The sequence below is a fragment of the Balaenoptera physalus genome (assembly GCF_965194825.1).
Source record: "Balaenoptera physalus genome assembly, chromosome: 9".
Taxonomy (NCBI): Eukaryota; Metazoa; Chordata; class Mammalia; order Artiodactyla; family Balaenopteridae; genus Balaenoptera; species Balaenoptera physalus.
The window spans coordinates 91,795,114-91,812,450 of NC_138888.1; the positions used below are offsets into that span (position 1 = coordinate 91,795,114).

Here is a 17,337-nt window from a genome sequence, read left to right on the forward strand (position 1 = left end):
TAATACAAAATACAGATTAACCCACACATCTAAAAGAAGACCTTCTAAGTCAGATGTAAGTTTTGGCAGGATCAAGAAATAGCTAGATAGTGAATCCCAATGATTCGGCTGCAGATTTGGGTAAACAATTTATCTCCCACACAATAGTAAATCTATTTTTCTAATGTATATGGCTACTGTCATGCCTAATAACATGCCCGTCTGTATGAAAGCGTATCTGCAATCAGGGTAGTGTTTATCTTTGTGCATCATCCAAAAAGAAATGAAAAAGTCCAAGTATCATCGAGGAGGGATATGATAGAGGTCTGCATAGTTTTTATCTTTAAAGAGAAGCTATTCAGGAAAAGGCTGGGAACTGCTTGCCTAGAGCAAAACCACTTCATCGGTTGGATCTGGATACACGTACTGGTACAGTGTGATGAGGAAGGGCGTGAGCTTTAAAGTCAGACAGGCTTTTGGTTAAGTGCCAGCTCTGATGCCAGGGTGACCTTGGGTGACACCATCACCATCCTCATTCTACAGGTTCATCGTTTGTAACAGCTGTTGTGGAAAGTCAGTGAGATTATGCCTGTGATAGGCTGAACACCGTATCAGAGCACAGTCAAAGCTCATTTTTGACCTTTGCTAGTTCACCATAACACACCGTGGTGGGACAGCATGGGGTAGGGGGTTAATTGCTTAGCCTGATGGATGTGAGACTTCTGGCCAGCTTCATGAGAGGAGGTATCCTTAAGTAGAATGGTGGGGGAGTACAACGGACCACAGAATCCACGCATCGTTCCATTGTGCCTAGTTCAGACCTGCATATAGAGTGTAAGAGTGTGATGACCCTTGCCAGGTCTATTGAGCATTTTCTGTGTGTCAGGCACTTTAACTTACACTCTCTCTAGTTTTTACATTGTGTGAAAATTACATACTATCATCTCAATTTTACGTACACGAAAAATAGGCTCAGAGACATCAAAGGATTTGCCCAAGCTACTACAGCCATGAAATGACAGAGCCAGGACTGGACCCAGATTTATCTAGCTGAAGGCAAACGTTAAGGTTAATTTTAGAAAAAAAAAATATTTGAGGGAAAAATGAAACCCAGGATCTTGGCACTGCCTTTTCTTTTCCTCCGGTCCTGTTAGCAAGCCATTAGAATGTCACTAAAAAGTAATTTTGTTATGATTTCCCTTGACCCTGGTCTCCAAGGTGACTCCGCACCGTATCTCGTTCCAGCTTCTCTAAGTGCTGGGGAACGGATATGCTTTGGGTTCCCTTTGATTCGTTCTTTTTCTCTGTAATTTACTCTGCACTGTCCACCCATATGCTGGATATACATCAACCTTACAACCACAGGTGTCTATAAAGTGGAAGCATCTATTTAAAGATACTTTTTCTGACTCTTCATTTTACGTATTTGGCAAATGATAAACATGTTCTCTGCACAAGAAAAAGGATACTACTGTATAAAGGCTCCTTATTTGAGATGTGAAAGCAGTAACCTTTAATGCTTAATAATCTTATATCTATTCCATTTTCCCCTTGATTTATGTTGCTGTTTGACAGCTCTTTGTGGTGTGGAATATCAGGAAATGGGAGTATTTGACATTAATCATTTTCAGTAGGAATTTTATTAGTCTTTTATTTTTCACCATATTGTAAATTTTCTGACATAACTTATATTGTAAAGTTTGCTGACATAATTGTCTTATAATCAGGACACATCTCATTACTTTTTTTTTTTTCTTTTCTTTTTTTTTTTTTAATTAATTAATTTATTTATTTATTTATTTATGGCTGTGTTGGGTCTTCGTTTCTGTGTGAGGGCTTTCTCTAGTTGCGGCAAGTGGGGACCACTCTTCATCGCGGTGCGCGGGCCTCTCACTATCGTGGCCTCTCCCGTTGCGGAGCACAGGCTCCAGACGCGCAGGCGCAGCAATTGTGGCTCACGGGCCTAGTTGCTCCGTGGCATGTGGGATCTTCCCAGACCAGGGCTCGAACCCGTGTCCCCTGAATTGGCAGGCAGATTCTCAACCACTGCGCCACCAGGGAAGCCCTCATTACTTTTTAATAGACCAACATAGCATCAGAAAATTCCAGGGCTAGACGGGATGCTAATAATTATAAAATCTAGTTTCTCAAAGTGTATTCCAGTGGTCAAGGTTCTCACTATCTCCACCTTCTCTGTAAAATGACGACAAAATGTTTGCATGCTTAATTGAACTGTGGAAACAGTGATTTAGGATGAATTACAAAGGTTTCTTGTAAATGTCCGCTTGGCTAATCCACACTGCCTCTCTAACAGGGAGCACAGAGTACAGGATTGCTCAAGTTCACTGTGTTTAACCATCCCCTTATCCCACTCCACCCCCGCCCATCTTTCATGGACCATCTTGTGGGGCCAGTATGCCTCAGAATACACTGATCTATTCAAATATTTGTCTGCAGATTAGGAAACTAAGCCCCAGAGAAGTTAATTATCACCCACTGTGAGACCATGGGCGCCTCCATGTATTCTTTACTTTTGTTGCTGAAATCTATTCACCTGTCCTTTAGGCCGGGGCATAGCAGTCAGACTAAAGAAGGCTTACCCTGCAGGCTACAGAAACTTTGGTAAAATCACGTAATAGTCCATAATATCAAGGTAGAATCGTTTCTGAAAAAAGAAATGCATTACAGAAGCTAAATCAAAACAGGAGTTTTAAAATTCTAATTTAAAATGAATGATGGTTTTTGATAATGGGATTTGACCCAGCTCCTTAGTTCAGAAAAGTATTTTTTAATCACTGGAAAAACTAGTGGACTTTTGGTGTCTTGCATAAAATCTGATTTTTGAAACAATCAAAATAGTTCAACCCATTTAAATGTGCTAAGTGATCTAGTTGAGATTACTTTTTGAAAAAATAAGAAGTGATTCATGTTTCCAGATTGTATTAATGTAACACGAATTCTTATAAGTTTTGTTTTTATTTATGGAGAAGTATTTAGTCAGGAGAGTCAAATGATTTTTAATATCTAGTTTATTTTGAAATAGAATGGATTATACCATTGACAGCATGTGACCAGTTTTGGTAAAGTACTTATTTTGGTGTAGTATATAACAAGGCAATATAGGAAAGAAGGATAAGGCTAAACTGAGAAACTACTTAACAATTGTCTTTTTTCATCATCTAATCAGGTAGGAGGAACAGCTGGCAGTCTGGGGTGCTCTTAGCATCTGATCATAATGTCCTTAGGGGTGTCTGACACAGCAGTGAAGGAATTTCACTTTTGGCTTTGTCAATAATTACAAAAGAAAGGTCTGTAAGCAGTTTTTTACTGCAGTTCCTTCTTCCCCACTTCACCCCCATTCTTCTTCCCCTTCTTCGCAGCGTCCTTTAAGTGTAGCTTGCTGAATTATACTTGGGTAGCTGCTAAGGAGTAGAAGAAAATGTATTTATCTTTCCTCTCTCCTCTTTACTTAGCCATCTAGTTAAATCATTGGTCTAGTTAAATCAATAATGATATTTTATATTTGTACAGAATATTGTGATATATATAGTACTTTCACAAGCATTTTTATTTAATTCTTACAAAAATGCATCAGGTAGGCAGGCCAGACATTGCTAATTGTCTTTACAGATGATGAAAATGAGGATTAGGGAGGTCAAGTGATTTGTCCAGTTCACAGCTAAAAAACAACAGACTGGAATCAGAGCCAGGTATGCTTTTTATTTTAATAAAGTGTAGGCTGTGTTTTTCTCCACTACAAAATGAATTCATATGTATTATAAGATATTAGAAAAAGTAAAGAATAAGAACATGAGGAAAAATTACCTATATCTCCAACATCCAGAGATAATCATTCTTCTGTTCAGTTGTTTTAAATATTTGGATTTTTAAAAAGTAATTTCGGTCAAATTGCATATATGCCTACATCCAAGTTTTTTTCTGGTTGACCTTTTTATATACATATTTTTAAAGGTTATTATAAAATATGTTTACTTGACCCTTTTGAAAATACAAAAATTAGACTTACCAGTTTTAACAAGTTAAGCTGCATAAGAGTCAATCATCTTCCACTCCTGACACCTCTGTTAACAGCCCTGTTGTATATAGCTTGACACCCTTACAAATCAGCATATGTAAATTAAACTCTATTTCTTCCTAATTTTATATATGTAATATAACCATATAAACATATATAAACAAAATATGTATTACAATATATAAATGAGATCTTGACGTATATATCATACATTACGTGCTGGGGTTGTTTTTAGTGTGGTATTTCTTCTTTTAAGAGTTGCTGTCTCGCTGACCCTTTCTTTTTTCCTCTTTCTACATTGCAAAGACATCAATAGAGGGTTCATGTAGTAACAACATTTACTAAAGACATAAATGTTCTAAAGTAGAGGAATGTAAAAGCAAATTATGATACCTTCAACATGTTGAACAAGTTTTATAGCTTTTAAAGGTGTTTATGGTGAGTGTGCTATACTATTAGGAAACACTTATTAAGTATGTAAAAAATTCATAAAAATAAATTGGGAAGGAAATACATCAGAATATTGATGGCACTTTTCTCTAGGTGACATTTTAAAATTCAATTCAAAATTTTTATTATTTTAAATAACCTAAATTATTAATAATAAAGAGACAGATTTTGAGGTAGAGATGGGATTCTCACCTGTGTATTTGCCCTTGATCTTTTCCTTGACTGTCCTACTCGGTGAAGTTTCTTATTTTTTGAACAGCCCTCTCCTAGTCTATGGTAATAATTCTAATGTGAATTATGAACCAATTTACTCTTTCTCTTATAGGATACTCAAAGTTTACCTTTTTCCTTTAATGAGCTGTTTATCAATTGATTAAGAAGACTACATTTTGGGAGACTGGCTTTCTAAACCCCCTTTTGATTAAATGGACTCTGACAGAATGTAAAAGAAAAAAACATTTACTTTCTTCCTATACTAGATTCGTGTCTTTATCATATAATAGACACGTTGATAATATTTAGCTAGGTTCTTATTAGTCATTTGGGCAATTAGGAGTACAACTGTGGGGCACTGAATTAAGAAAAAACACATATAGAAAATCACTCAAATTTTAAAACTTTCCTTAAAACCTTTGTGGTTGGCAGTACATCGCGAGACACTTTAGGAAGGCTCATAGGAGCTCAAGAAATACAAAGTAGCGTAAGGTATCCTTTGCTCAAGCCTGGACATATCTCTTAACAGTACAAAAATGAATGCTTGGTCCAGTTTATTTTTAAATTACTCCATTACTCTGTAATGCGCAGAGTATATTGAAAGCATTCTATATCTCCTTTTTTGTGAGATGTGCATCTTCTGTGACAACAATTTGTAACCAAGGCAACCAAACCTTTGCTTAATGTCCTATACATTAGTAAAATAAAATGCATGTCATTTTAAGTACAGTTTTGTTTTTTTTTAAAATAGAGATGGTTTGAGATTTTACTTCTAATGAAGATGAAACTGTTTATTATTCTATTTCCCATCAAATCACATCTTTCTAAGTGTTGAGAGGGATCCTTCTCAGAAATAGGATTGCTTCAGGTCTGAGGAGCCATTCTTCTCTCCCTCTGCCTCCTAAGCTTGACACGTTAACAATTATTATCAGATTTTGTTTTTGGTCTCCATCCATCTATGCGATTTGAACTTCCTTAATCCTGTTTGAAACACAAGTGAGTATAAAAAAATAAAATATTCAAATTGAATAAGAAAGTGAAGCTATCCAAAAAATTCAGCCTGTAGAGACAATCAGCTGGACAGATTCAAGCTGAGTAATACTTTTAATTTTTTCCCAGTGGTTTCAGTGTCCCTATGGATTATCAAAATTAATATTGATGCTTTCTGCTTCAGATTTGAAGACCATGTTAGATATATGCAATTTCCCAACATTCACCTCTTCCAGGGTTCCATCGCCTGCTTTTTTATCTGTAAAGTATTTGATTTGTTGCCTCAGTTTATCCATGGAGGACCTTTGTGATGGAGAATAACTTTTCCAACTCTTTCAAAGCCTTCAGTATGAGTCTACTTTCATTTCAGATTGAGTTGATTTGTTCTGTTTTCGACCACCAACAATACAGTGTATTTGCTGGTTGGTTCATTCATTCAGAAGAATCTTTATGTCTAGGAAAGTGAGGAAGAAAGAAGGGAGAACAGAGATCAACTCTATTCTGTGGATCTAAAGCAGAGGATCGAACACACAGTCTTCCTTGTTAATTTCTTGAAAGGAGGTGAGGAACTATCAGCCAGCAACCATGACTGTTAAGAACTTTGTAAGATTCTCAAACTTGTTTTCTTTCTCCTGTTCATTATTTGTTAGTTCCTGTTATCCCAAACCGAGTGGCATTTAACAGCTTAAAGACATGGGATCGACGAGCTGGTCTCCAGAAGCTGCGAGACTGGGGGAGACTGGGGAAGGAATGGTAAAAGGGGGGGAAATCATCCAACTGCTCAGCAGTTTGAAGGAGATGGAGACAATTGTGCAAGAACTGGATGAGTGAATGGCAGCACTGAAGGAGAGCTCACGGGATCCTTGAAGTCTGTACCATGGAAGAAAGAAGGATGATGATGGAGATGAACCAGAGCTTGAGACCGGCCAGCACTAACAATGGAAATGCCTGTATGATCTTGGCATACAGCATCCTTTAGTCAGCTTCCCCAGGCTGATCTTGGCTTTCTCAAATGCTTCCCTTCTTGGATAAGATTGCCAAGATTTTCCTACTTGCTCTTTTGACTTCACGGGATGTTGGGATGGAGAGATGGAGGTCACAATCCTTTGTATGTAATGAGGCAGGATGCAGAGAAAAGCAGGGGTGACCTCTGTGAGCTTTAGTTTTTATTTGTTTTTTTTTGTTTTTTGGTTTTTTTTATCTGTGAAGAGTAAATAATAGTATCTGTCTAGTAGTGTCTGTCAGCAATCAAATTTGATAATCGCTGGTCCTACTTTGATTGTTGTTTGTCTTTTTTATTTACATTTCTTGTCTTCTTAGTTGGTTTGTAATATTCTTAAATACCAAGATCACATCTTAAACCTGTTGTATCTCTGGTGCCTCGTACTACGTACTCTGGACTCTGGGACTCAGTAAATGGCTTTTTATGAATGTTGTGTGCCCTTGGCTGGAAAATAGCAATAGCTAAAACTTATGGAGCACTTACTGTATGCCTGTCTATATTGTAAGTATATTGTGTAAGTAATTACACAACAACGTTGAGGGCAATTGATCATCACCATTTTACAGGTGAGGAAACTGAGTCCCAGAGCTGAAGTAACTTGACCAAGTGGTCCAGATGGTAATGTGGCTCCAGAAACCACTCCCTTAATCACTGTGCTCTACTGAAAACCACGTGGCATCCCTCACTAATTCCCTAAGTCACAGAAAGAAGAGGAAACATTTGTGCCTGTACCCAACAGGCAAGGGGCCACCACTGCTTCTGAGACTGGAGTGATTTTTGTATGTGCTTCATGCCCAATAGCAGAATATGTTCTTCTTTTCCCAGGAAAGTATGAGAAATAATCTGACGGTGCAGATTCAGGAGCAAGAAAAGTGTGGATCTGTTGCTGCTGTTCTAGCAGTTAGCTCTTGCTCTTTTTTCTTCACTGAGTAGTTTCCACAGAGAAGCTGTCTTGCTCTGCACACCTAAACAACAAGAACAAGAACAATCACAGCAGTGACACACTCATACTAAAAATGTAGATCTGTTCATATGCCATCACTGCTCAACTCATGAGTTTTCAAATGGAGGGAGCTGACTGTCATCATGTTCATAAATATATTATAGATTTGTATTATTTATTTTAAATGGTGTCTTTTTCCTCAGAAGATCCTTAGGCTGTGCTGGGCAGAAAGAGGTGGTGGAATGGGAGGACCATGAACTGTAGGGATGGACAGATCTGTGTTCAAGCCTAGCTGTCCTGTGGATTAGCTGCAATGAATTTGGTCAAGTTACTTACCTTCACTGAGCCCCCGGGGATGATAAGGCATGATTGCAGGCTCTTATGAAGGTTATGTTTTGAATTTCAAACAAGTTGTATGGACAATGAGAAATTTTTAGCTGCTCCAAAGTGAGCTTTGCTTAGTTTACCAGTATGGCTGCTCATGGTTACCTAGACTCATGAAATCATTACACAATTACATATTTCCTTTTGGCTTCACAAACCTGAGCATAAGTTTCTTTCAGGGTCTTAGAAAATTCAAATGACAACAATAGATTTTTGTCTTGGGCACTAAATACAGCACCTCACCTCCAGGTGCTCTAAGAAATCTGTGCATGTGCTATTCCATGAATCGTCACGATTTTCTTATATGTTGCAGAATAGAAAAATATGATTATGTTGATTCAATGGCTTAAGAAGAAGTTGTTGGGTTCTAATGAGTACTGTGAATTGAAACATACTCTGTATTATCCAACATGCTGTTGTAAATGTTAGCTAATCAATGAAGTTAGAGCAATATTTTCTTTTCCCAGTATTGATGTGTTCCATACAGGTGGTATGATCAACCATCCCAGTTTCCTGGGATATAGGACTGTCAGTGCTAAAACTAGGAAGGTCCTTGACTAACCAAAACAAGTTGGTGACCTTACATATAAGGGTGAGAGGGAACTGTGTTAATATCAGTTACACGAATCTATCTTCTGATAAATTTATTAAAATTTCAAATAATTATTTTTACTTAGTTGCTCCTAAATGAAGTGACTGTGAATCTTATTTTCAACTTAAATTTCTAGGTTTTATATTGTTTGAAGCTTGTATCAGAGTAGGTATAAGAAGTTATTAGTCTTTTATCAAAATTAGAGAGAAAATTGTAGGTTTCAGTGGTTCAAGACCTAACCAGAAGATAATTTTAAGATTTTATAATTGGATTCCATTCCACATCCTTCTGCATCCCAGAAATGGCCATCTCAATGCCTGGCCCATCATATTATACTATTACTGTGTAATTTACAGCTAGAGTCCACTTTTTGCCAGGTTTTGAGCCATACCTAGATTCTAGAACAATTTTAGGAAAACTCATTAAAAAAAAAAAACAAGGGAAAAACCTTCCAGAAAACTGTCACTACTTATCAAGAATAAGAGAAAACAGAAAATCTCAAAAAGAACAAAAGTAATTTTATTTTCAGTATAGGATAATCCAATTCTCATTTTCTAATAAAAATGCACAAAGACTCAAAGATTGAGAGTTTGAAATTGAAATTAGTTTTTGTTCTTTTGGAGTGGGTCTTTGATACCTTTAATGTGTTTCTCCTGTTCCCTACCAATTTAGTTCCAACTTAACGTCTTGGAATCTTCATTATAATCCTACCTCTCTCTTCTGCTTACCAAAACTAGTTCTCAGAAACAACACAAAATTAGTTCACACTGCTGTGTAATAATGTAGAGTTTAAATAATTATCCATCCTCCAGAAATTCCATTTTAACATGAGTGAGTTTCCTAGTCTAAGAAATAGACCTCTAAAGGTATGATTCCAGATACAAGGAATTCTAGGCAGTAGGAGGACAGAGGTGAATCTTGCTGTTACCTCTGAAATCATACCATGGAATAATCATTTTCCTGAGGAAAAATCAGGAAAGAGGTTTTGCCTGGTCATGACTAAAGACCCATATCTGAGTCCAGGTGTAACTTTGAATTACTTTCTTCAGCAGCAATTCTCAATGTATATGAAATACATTGCCACCTTTGAATGCCTAGAGACCAGACTAATTTTTACATTCTTCTTATTCTCGCAGGTTGACTAAAAATGCAGAAAGCTATGGCTGAAGCAAGGATCCATCACTGATACAATGAGAGAATGATGGGACCCGGGGATGTGCCGGTGAGTAGCTTTAATTCTTGCATGTCTGCATAAGCCCCTTGCAGCTGTGTGGCAGCCTGTGACTCTTCCCGGTTGGTGACATCACAGCTGTGTTTTGTTAGGCAATGTAGGCTCTTCAGCCTCCAAGGGCATGATTAGTGATCAGTACAAGCCAGTCTTGGCAGTCCTATTCCTCTTTGCTTCTGTTTGGTTTAAGGGTAGTTATGACTGAGTTCTGGTTACTGGGATGTAAAGAAAGGGTCCTGGGACAGATTTTCTCCTGTGTTTTAAAAAAAAAGCAGAGCCTTAAAGACGGTTCTCTCCTTCTTTTCTTGAATGCTGCTGGGGAAGGGTGTGATGCTTCAGCTTCAGTAGATGTCTTGACATCATGGTGATATACCCAAGGACAAAGCTACAATGCTCTGATGATGGTGGGGCAGACAGCAACTCAGTTTGGTGCAGCAACTGTTGAGTTGCTGCACCAAATTTAGAATTGCATGTCTTCTGGCTTCTTAATTTTTAAGATAATTAAAAATTTAGCCAAATGTTCTGCAACTTGCAGCCAGAAGTATCCCTGGGTGCTGCCATCTCATAATAATAAAATATTTTAATATGAACTATAAGTATTTTAAAATATTATGCAAACTGTGAATAGAGCCTCTTTAGTAAAGTGTGTTATATTTATTTTTCTCTAATTTACATTTAAGTAGAATAATGCCACTTACATAAAAACATAATTAAATGATAAATCCCTTGGTTTTCTCTTCCAACCAAATTGCTACCCCTAACTGTTTCCTATAAATAAGATCTAGAACCACCACTGACAAGAGGATCCTGATAACTTGGTGTTTCGTATATTTCAGATGTATCATAGGCTGAATTGGGTAGTTTGTAATATACATAGCCCCATGGATTCATGTCTCATCACCATTAACATCTCCATCCACTCACTTCCTTCCACATAAACACAGCAATTTAACAGCTGGCCTTTCCTGTTTTCCCTGTTCATTTTTCCTGCAAGCTTTAGTTTGGTCTTTTGTATTCTTCCTTGTTTTTCTTATTGCCAGATGTCTTTGATACTCAGGATTTTAGCTTAATTTGATTTTCACCTTGCACTTTCACCTGATTTCACTTCTCCATCATCTACTTTTGCTTCCTATTTGCAGCCATTCCTGATCTGTTTACCAAACCATCTATCTCTCTTCTTTACAACCCCAATGAATTAGGCATTCAAATGGATCAGGCCCTAATAACTGGAGTTCCAGTGTCATTTAGTATCACGAATGATCACTGGAGTGCCTATACTTTTAAAGTGTTTGTTTAGTTGTCCATAAATACCTGACAAGAGTGACAGGAGGCATTGGTAGAAAGCACAAGATTAGTAGAATAAAACTGCACTAGAGGTTTTCTCATGTATGCTTCCGTATGTTACATAATCTGTGAATGAAAAGATTCATAGACTCAAATAATGTAGCACTTTGAATTGAAATAAGAATATATAGCCTAAATTTCTGAAATCTCAACCATCTATGACTACAAAATAAGGTTCAATCGTGTAATATGTTCAAATTAGCATACCCCAGTTGGCCTGATTGCTTGAAATCAGCTTTCTCTTAAGTGTGTTTCCTGCCTATTTTTTGAGATGCCCCATGAAAGAGCATTGTAGAACTTTTACATTTCTGCACTTGTGAAGGAATGCAGTTAAGTGATATGAAGTTGTATTCTGATGCTTCAGGGAGAATTATCTAAAAATTAAATCTTAATTGGGAAGTGAGAGGTGGGGTAGGAATGGAGGCAAAAAAGAGTAAGGGCCTGGGATGCTTCTCTGCCCCTTTCTTGCATTACAGATTCTGTGTTTATCTTTGCTCAGCACTGATAATTCTTTACTGCATGAATCATTACAGTTACCTGTAAGGTTTAAGGAACCAACATAGAAACATCATGAAAAACCACAGGAGGAAAAAAGAATTACCAAAGAACAAGTGGGGAAATAGCATTAGATACAACCATGTCATTTGAGAAAAGTTAAATTAAACAAGACACTAAAAGCAAAGCCCAAGAGGATTTTATAGCGCAATGATAATAATAATAAAAAAATGGTTATGAAGAACCTAGGGGCAGGACAGGAATAAAGACGCAGACGTAGAGAATGGACTTGAGGACGTGGGGAGGGGGAAGGGTAAGCTGGGACAAAGTGAGAGAGTGGCATGGACATATATACACTACCAAATGTAAAAATAGATAGCTAGTGGGAAGCAGCCGCATAGCACAGGGAGATCAGCTTGGTGCTTTGTGACCACCTGGAGGGGTGGGATAGGGAGGGTGGGAGGGAGACGCAAGAGGGAGGAGATATGGGGATATATGTATATGTATAGCTGATTCACTGTTATAAAGCAGAAACTAACAGACCATTGTAAAGCAATAATACTCCAATAAAGATGTTAAAAAAAAGGATAATAGTATATTTCAACAAATCAGTTGTATATTTTTTAAAAACCCTACACTTCTCACTGTGTGAAAAGTATTGATAAATCCTTCTAGGAAAAATTTACTTTGCTAAAGGAAGCATGGGAAATTGTAGCATATGCCAAATCTCTTGAAGTGGACCACTAGCAAATGACAATATAATAAGAAAAAAGGTTAGTCTCTGAATCTCAAGAAATAAAGCTTTTTATCCACCCTGTTTTTTCCACGTTAGCAAGGAGTCCCTCAGAAGGATTCTTTGAGGTCTTTATTTTTTTTCCCCTATTGAATGAATGAAGAGAAAACTGGTCTTCAATGACCAGACAGGGATGATTTAACAATCTAGGTGAGACTAATTTAGTTAGACATCACTGCTATGGCCAAACTTTCCCCTTAGGACTACAGTGAGTTTGCATTCTTGGTCAAAGTGTCTGTTGACTAGTGAAATAGACACTGATGTAAACATGTTGAGGTCAGGAAGCGTCATACGTAGCAATAGAGAAAGCCGTTTACGTTTTCTCTGAATCTTTCTTTAAGAATCTATGAAGTACAATGAAATATTTAGCACTAAATAGAAATGAGCTATCAAGCCATGAAATGAACCTTAAATGCATATTACTAAGTGAAAGAAACCAATCTGACAAGCCTACATACTTATGATTCCAACTCTCTGACATTCTGGAAACGGCAAAACTGAAAACAGTGAAAAGATCAGTGGTTGTCAGGGTTTTTAGAGGTAGGAGGGATGTATAGAGGATTTTCAGGGAGGTAAAAATATTCTGCTTGATGCTCTCATGGTGGATACAAGTCACGGTTTTTCAAAACTCATAGAGTATACAATATCAGAATCCTAATGTAAACTATGGACTTAATGTATCAGTATTAATATTGTCTCATCAGCTGTAACAATGTGCCACACTAATGCAAGATGTTAATAAGAGGGGGAACCTGCTGGAGTGCTAGGGGATATATGGGAACTCTGTATTTTCTGCTTATTTTTCTGTAAATCTAAGACTACTCTAAAAATAAAGTCTGTTAATTAAAATATTATAATAATATTTGCTATAAAATAAAAAGCTATGAAGAAGCTGAACTATTCAAATGCATAGGTCAGGACAATTTGCACTCTTATTAGTAGAAACCTTTGGTCTCGATAGGATATGCCTAAACCTTATCACTAATAATATATTTATAAGGAATATTTTGGTAGGAGATGAAAAAAAAGGGGCTCAAGGAGAATTATAGGGATGCATTAAGAAGTAAACACATTTTAAAGAGAGAAAACATACAGAAGTAAATCCTCCCAAAGTTTCATATTAGAGAAGTTTTAAGGAATGTTTCTTCTTTGCATTTGACTGGCAATATATATCTTGTTTAATTATAAAGACAAAATTTAGAAGGGACCGTGAGGAAAAGGCATAGTTAAGCTATAGTGGTGGTAGGATTACAGTTGAACAATTTCATTGTTAAAAGTTACCTCTTTCAGTATTGTGTTTTGATACTGTTTATTATTTTTTCCTGATTTTTATGCTTATAGTGGAAAATTTGGAAAATATGGAGAAGAACATTATAGAAAACATGTATCTCCTACGATCATTTCACTCAAATATAATCAGTATCAACATTTTGGTACATGTGCTTTCAAACTTCTTTCTCACATTTTCATTCATTCTTCATTTATTCATTTATCTTTCCTCACTGTTTAAGAAAATGTTTGACTATATCCCTGAGTGAGTTTCCTAAGGCTGCAGTAGTAACTTATCGCAAACTTGGTGGCTTCAAACAATAGAAGTTTCTTTTCTGGCAGTGCTGGAGGCCAGAAGTCTGGAATCCAGGTTTTGGCAGGCCTGCGCCTCCTGTGGGGCTCTAGAGGACAATCCTTTGTTGTCTCTCCCAGTTTCTGGTGGCTCCTGGCCTTCTTTCTCTTGTGGCTGCATCAGTCCAGTCTCTGCCTGTGTTTTCACGTGGCCTCCTCCTCTTCTCCCCGTGTGTCTCTCCTCTTATAAGGACACTGGTCATTGAATTAGGGCCACCTGGACAGTCCAAGATGATCTCATCTAGAGATCTTAAGCTTAATTACATCTGTAAAATCCTTTTCCCAAAAGAAAGTCATATTCACAGGTTCTGGGGAATTAGGATGTGAGCATATATTTTGGGGGGCTGCCATTCAACCCACTGTGCCAACTATTATTGAAAATCAGTGGGTGAATGAGTTTGATTTTCTTTCTATATTAAGATTCTTGCAATAACGTATCTCATTGTTCTAAATTGCCTACCTTTTTACTTTTTTTTCAATCTCTGCAATTCACATGCATTTTACAGATGATGGCATATCATGTGGTTAGCTTGTTTTTGTTTATTTGTTCTTTTTTTTTTAGTGATACTTAAAATTGTGCTGTACCTTACACTCAGATAAGATGAAATACACTATATTGCTTTTTTTAAAAAAAACTTTATTTAGATATGATTGACATGTAAAAAGCTGTACATATTTAATGTATACAACTTGATGAGTTTGGAGGTAGGTATATACCTGTGAAACCATCACCACCATCAGGCCATAAACATATCCATCACCTCCCAAAGTTTCCTCCTGCCTCCTTTATTATTATTATTATTTTGTGTGTATGTATGTGTAGTAAGAACACAACATGAGATCTACCTTCTTAGCAGATTTTGATTTTATAATACCACATTTTCAGTTATAGGCATCACGCTATATAGTGAATTTCCAGAACTTATTTATCTTGCATAAGTGCTACTTTGTACCATTTGACTGTCACCTCCCCATTTTCCCCTCCAACTAGTCCCTGGCAACCACCATTCTATTCTCTATTTGTATGAGTTCAACTATTTTAGATTACACATATAAATGAGTTCATACTATATTTGTCTTTCCTTGTCCAGTTTTTTTTCACACAGCATAATATCCTTTAGGTCCATCCGTGTTATCACAAATAGCAAGATTTCCTTCTTTAAGGTTGAATAATGTTATATCTACATACCACATTTTCTTTATCTGTTCATCTGTTGATGGACATTTTGGTTGTTTTTATACTTTGGCTTTTGTGAATAATGCTGCAATGAACATGGGAGTGCAGGTTTCTCTTTGGGACCCTGATTTAAACTTATTTGCATAAATATCCAGAAGTGGGATTCCTGGACTATATGGTAGCTCCATTTTTAACTTCTTGAGGAACCTCCATATTGTTTTCCATAATGGGTGTACCAATTTATATTCCCACCAATAGTGTACCAGGGTTCCCTTTTCTCTACATCCTTGCCAACACTTTTTATCTTCTGTTTTATTAATAACAGTCATCCTAACAGGTGTGAGGCGATATCTCATTGTGGTTTTTAATTTGTATTTCCCTGTTAATTAGTAAAGCTGAGCACCTTTTCATACACCTGTTGGCAATTTGTAGGTCTTCTTTAGAAAAATATTTATTCAGGTTCTTTGCGCATTTTTAAAAATGTAGTTTTATTGAGAAATAATTGACATACATCACTGTTTAAGCTTTGCCCACTTTAAAATCAGATTTTTTTTTTTTTTACTATTGAGTTGTATGAGTTTTTTATATATTTTGCACATTACCTTTTTATCAGGTAAATGGTTTGCAAATATTTTCTCCCATTCAGCAGGTTGCCTTGTCATTTTGTTGATTGTTTCCTTTGCTGTGTAGAGGTTTTTAATTTGATGTTGCCCCACTTGTTTATTTCTGCTTTTGTGGCCTGTGCTTTGGTGTCATGCATATCCAAAAAATCATTGCCAAGACAAATGTAAAGAAGCTTTTTCCCAATGTTTTCTTCCAGAAGTTTTATGGTTTCAGGTCTTACATTTAAATCTTTATACGTTTTGAGTTGATTTTTGTGTATAGTGTAAGATAAGGGTTCAATTTCATTCTTTTGCATGTGAATATCCAGTTTTCCCAGGACCATTTATTAAATAGACTATCATTTACCATTTGTGTGTTCTTGGTACCGTTGTTGAAGATTTAGTTGACTGTATATGGGTGGTTTTATATCAGGGCTCTAATCTGTTCCATTGGTCTATATGTCTGTTTTCATGTTAGTACCGTACTGTTTCAATCACTATAGCTTTGTAATATAATTTGAAATCAGGAAGTGAGATGCCTCCAGTTTTGTTCTTCTTGCTCTTCTTCTTTTGCTACTCTGGGTTTTTTGTAGTTCCATATGAATTTTATGATTGCTTTTTCTATTTCTGTAAAAATTGCCACTGGAATTTTGATATGAATTGTATTAAGTCTGTAGAGTGCTTTGGGTAGTATGGACTAAATATCTTCAAGAAGAGTTCTATCAATTTACATTATTGTCAATAATTTGAAAACAGGTTTCGAATATTGAGTATTTTTTAAATTGCCCAGTGAAAATGATAAGCCAGGATTTTAATCTACATTTATTTGTTTAATTTGACTACTTGCTAACCTCTTGTTTTTGTCATTTTATTTTTTCTATTAAAAGATTGGTGTTTTTCTTTTAAATTTATTATTAAGTATGACTTTCTGAATATCTACCAAGTGCTTGTCAGTTACCAACCGCCACAAAGCAAACATTATTTTCCTTATTTTCTTCATGAGATAACTGATTTGTAGGAGTGATTGACGTATTTTCTAAAAATATTAAGTTTATTAGTCTGAGAAATATTTTCTGGATTATTTCTAGTTTAAGAATTGCCTTTTCCATTTGTTTATGTTTCTTAACATTCAAAAGTATTTTTGTTTTTTTATTTGTTTAATGTGGTCACTATTATTGAATTTTTTTTTCTATAAACATTATGCTTTGGAAGGCCTTTCTTACCCCCAAGATCCATTAAATACTTACTTCTATTTTTGTCATGCCTTTTTATAATTTACTTCTAATGCCACTGGAATTTTGATTGATCAATCCTAAAGCCAAACTGCAGGTCCCAGAGAAAATCTAATGGGTGATCTAGATGTGCTCAAGTGACCAGGAAAAAAAAATCCAATCCAGTTTTTTTTTTCCTTTTGTGGGGGAAGAGGAAAGGAGCAGTGACCATCAGAGTTACAATTTTTTTGGTTGGTCCCGCATTTTGTTGTCATTC

General features: G+C 36.3%; 1 long non-coding RNA gene across 1 annotated transcript in view; it reads right to left on the reverse strand.

The window, feature by feature from the left end:
* Positions 1-1,711: 1,711 nt before the first annotated feature.
* LOC309666673 overlaps positions 1,712-17,337 on the reverse strand; it is a 66,835-nt gene continuing 51,209 nt past the window's right edge. Inside the window, exon 2 of the long non-coding RNA XR_014267229.1 lies at positions 1,712-1,872. This is a non-coding gene — a long non-coding RNA (uncharacterized lncRNA). The remainder of the gene's footprint in view (positions 1,873-17,337) is intronic.